The sequence below is a fragment of the Tiliqua scincoides genome, chromosome 3 (genome assembly GCF_035046505.1).
Source record: "Tiliqua scincoides isolate rTilSci1 chromosome 3, rTilSci1.hap2, whole genome shotgun sequence".
Classification (NCBI taxonomy): Eukaryota; Metazoa; Chordata; class Lepidosauria; order Squamata; family Scincidae; genus Tiliqua; species Tiliqua scincoides.
In genome coordinates, this window is record NC_089823.1 from 105038620 (window position 1) to 105042907 (window position 4288).

The window sequence follows — 4288 nt, forward strand, 5'->3', positions numbered from 1 at the left end:
GAGAGCCCTGGGCCCTGCACCCTTAAGACTTGCTATGGAAAGCTAGGGAAAGCCCACCCTTAAGGGGAAAGGGCAGGGAGAAGGCAGCAATGTGATCCCCAGGATCGTGCTGCTTTGGGCACAGAGGGGACTTTCCTTAGCAAGCCTTACCTGCTGTCAGGGTCTGAGGGGTCTGGGGAGCCCTGCAGGGTTCCGCAGGGCTCCCCACAGCTTGTAAACATTGAAAAACACGATCACGACCCACTTCCGGGTTGCGAACGCTAAATTGGAAGTGGGTAGCGATTGTGTTTTTTCACTGTTTCCAAACCGTGCGGAGCCCTGTAGAGCCCCCTGTGGGGCTCCCCGGACCACCTGGAACCTGGCAGCAGGTAAGGCTGCTCTGTGCCCGTAGCGGCACGATCCTGAGGATCGCATCGCTGCCTTCCACCCCTGCCCCCACGAAGGCTTACAGTGGCTCAAACTCTCCCTGAGAGTTTGAGAACCGCTGTCCTAGAGTATCTTTTTAGAGGTTGCAAGGACGTTATGAAGGAAGGAAATACTATACTGAACTCTGTGGTATTCAGGGGTACTCACATGCTCAGTCTTTAAAAACTGCAGCTAGAGGCTGACAGGATGAGATGCCAAATGTCCTAGTAGTACAGTATGTATCCTGGTAAAATAAGCTGGTGCAGATGCACCCTTGGAGATTTCAGCTGCTTACAGTTAGGCTGCTGAAATCCCACTGAAGTCTATGAGATGTAAGCAGCCTAACCTTGTGCAGGACGATCACCTTAGAACAAAAATAAATATCAGCATTCTGATGAGGTTGCCCCTTACAACCCAGCCTTTCATGAGAGGCGCCGGAATGAAACTTGTCACTCTTTGGTACATACTTAACTTTTTATCTTGAACTCTTGACTTCAAAACTATGCGACAAACAGAAGCGAGTGTGTATATGTGCGTGCGCATAATCCGGAGAGTTTGAACAAGCAATTCTTCAGAGGGCTTTCTGCTACTGGCAAGTGGAAGAGCTTGTTGTCATTCTGGATGAACAAGGAAAGTCAGTGTACTGTTACATCATCTGGACAAAATAATCTTGCTTTCTTTCAAAGACTTTCGAAGGAGCCGTGAAGCAAATCCTTCCAACTATTTGCATGCATCACAGCAGAACTGTCAGCTTGGGTAATGTATGGAATATAAGGCAGGTGTGGCAATTCACAGCTATGTGGGGCTCCATGCAAGCAGGGAGAGCCCTACACTCTGTTTTTGAAATAGGGATACACATGATACAGGGCACTTTATGATCTGTATAAAGGTAAGGCGGCCATTCTCCATGTGGAATTCTTGTGTGCTCTGCAGGGTCGCCAAAGAGATACACTGCCAAGTCACCCTGGGTCATCAGGCAATCCATAGGGGAGACCCCTTGTGCATACCCCCCATGGCTGGGCTGTCCACCCCCAAAGGTCCCCCCTCCCATTCCATTCCCAGCTTCCCTAACTACCTGGTAGATGGAGGAAGGTTTTTTCCCAGGAGGTCAGGGCCCCTAGAGGATTGACTGTAGGAGACTCCTAGAGTCTCTGGGACTGGGAGACTGGGACTGGGAGAAGTGTTTGTGTAAGACATCATTCTTCCTCCATCCCCCAGCCAATTGGATTGCACTCCAGAATTGTTCACAGAAGATCTCTGGAGAGCAACCTGGGAAGGAGGCAGGATCCAGGCAAGACTTGTGCTGGTCTTCTCCCATTCCCCTGGCCAATCACGCTTGCTCTTCAGAGACCCAGGGGACTGTGCAAAAGTGAGTAAGAAAGAGTGACATCAAGCAAGAAAATTTTTTAACAATCCTAGTCCTATCCACACTTACCCAGGAGTACGCCCCATTGACTATCATTGTTAAAAGCATATACATTGTAGCCTGTTCAAAGTACAGATCTCCCCAAATGCAGTCACATACCATGGAAGCATCAAGTCTAATATACTAAAAATAAAATACTGAAATGAATGGGGACCCACCTGAAATTGGCCCACAACCCACCTAGTAGTTCCCAACCAACAGTTTGGGAAACACTGTCCTAAAGCAAAGGTCTCCTCACCACATGGCAAGACCACATTGAAAAATAACAAGTCTCTAGAGCTTAAATAGGTTTAGAGCTAAAACCCACATTGTAATAGGAGAAATTTTTGTTTCTCTAGAAAGGACGTATTAGCTGAGTATTCTTTTTCTCTCTCACATAGTAAGAAGTGCCACACTCCTGAACTGCCGACCAGAGAGACTGAATCAACACATTTCCTTAGTTAAAATATCCTAGCAAGGCTAAATGGATGAAATTGCAGGAATTGTGTAAAAGTTGCAAACATGGGGAGAATGTTTGCTCCCCTGTGCTTGAAATCAATTTTTCTCCCCCTCCACACACCAAGTTAACAAAGAACCATTTATATTGAAACCTCCAGTGAAGGCCTTTAATTTGATTTTCTGTGCTGCCACATGAAACCAAATGCTTTCTATATCGTGCAATCAGGCCACTGTACCATTGCAACGAAGCCCTTCTGAGCTCTGAGTTGCTTTTGCATCAACCATAATTTAAATGGTATGGGGAGTTCTCGGTGTGAACAACAGACACACAGCCAAATCCTACTAAATTTCCATGCAGCAATGCAGCGGTGCCAGGGAGGGCTGAATCCTGCATAGAAATTTTGCCTGCTGAAGGTCTCTGTGAGGTAAGGGAACATTTGTTCCCTTGCCTCCGTGTAAGCCCCAGCAGCCACAATGGGGCTACTAGGGTCTGCATCAGCTAAATCACTGGTGCAAGTCTGTATAGTCTTGGGTCGGCAGACCGGCACCAGGGAGGAGGATAGGATACAGCACATGCCACTACTGCCCACCCCTCCCTACTGCCACCCCCATTATATGCCTCCTCACCTTCCTCCTACCCTCTTTGCTCTGTTCCTCATCCACGGCTCTCAGTGCCAAGCTTGTTTCCTAGCACTCGCTGCTCCTTGCTTCTTACCCTGGCTCAGGGCATGCTATGTGCAGAAGATTGGGGTCTCAATTAAAAATTTCCATTTGTGGCCACTCATCAAGTTCCCCCCCCCCCCCAGAGTGGGTTGTCTTGCCTGCTGTCTCCACTCAAGTAATAAAAGAGGAGAACAAAGAGTGTTTTGTCAGAGCTTTGAAACTGTTGAAGGGGGATCAAAAATTCCAGGCCTTCAATGTATATATTTCAGTATTGATGCCTAAAATAAGTATGAAGACACAAATGGTTGGCAACCTTCAGTCTCCAAAGACTATGGTATAAGCCTACAGCACCCGGTATTCCCAGGCGGTCTCCCATCCAAGTACTAACCAGGCCTGACCCTGCTTAGCTTCCAAGACCAGACAAGATTGGGCATGTGCAGGGTAACAGTTGCTGTCACAATGCATAGTCCTTCCCACTTTGTAAACCACATGTACTGCCTCTCAGGAAACACTGACTGCATCCTACATTGGCTGGGTTGGGACAGCAAGGTGGAAAGGTCATCTGATCTGCCTCAGGGAGGCAGAAAATGTTTTCTGAAAAATAGAAAAGTTGAGTACATGGAATACAAGGTCAAGATGGTCAACAATGCACTCACGCAGCTAGGTTGAAACTGCACAATAAACCTGGTGGTTGATATACGGAAATCAGGAGGTCATGGCAGAGCCCATAAACGGAAACTCACCAATATATTATTGACTGCTTGCCCTATCACAGTGAGAGGCTTCACAGAGTGACATCTGGAACCGCAGGTGTTCAGGCATCTCCAGGGAATCATACCTATCAATACTGTTTTTGATCATCCATTGTGTGTTGTCAAGGAGCGTATGTTCCTCTGATTCATCATTCCGTGAAACGATATGACTTTTAGCAAAACACTGGGACGCCACAAAGAGTCTTTGGTCGTTAGCCTTTCTACAAATAGACAATCTGTCAAAGGGTTTATTCTCCAGCGAAAACAGGGGAAATTCCAGTAAGACAATCCTCTGAGGCCCCTCAGTTACTACTGTATGAAAGGCATGTAAACAGCATTTTGTTGACAGACTTCACTTTGGATTGTCCTCCCATTTTGATTTGCCAGAACAAAAGAAGAAAAATCACACGCCATTACGGATCTCTTTTCCTAGCTACATGGGGACTCGTATTCTAGCCCCAAGCCATCTCTCCAAATAGCTTTGTCACTCTGGTCTGCAGTACATTTGAAATGTGGTCACTGATGCACATTAATATCTGTGAGACATAATGTGTCCTGGGGATGCTAGACATTCATCATTATTGTTCTGAGGCTGCAACTAGAT

General features: G+C 46.9%; 1 pseudogene; it reads right to left on the reverse strand.

The window, feature by feature from the left end:
• Positions 1-3271: 3271 nt before the first annotated feature.
• On the reverse strand, positions 3272-3388 carry LOC136646418 (5S ribosomal RNA; annotated as a pseudogene).
• Between the last annotated feature and the right edge of the window lie 900 nt (positions 3389-4288).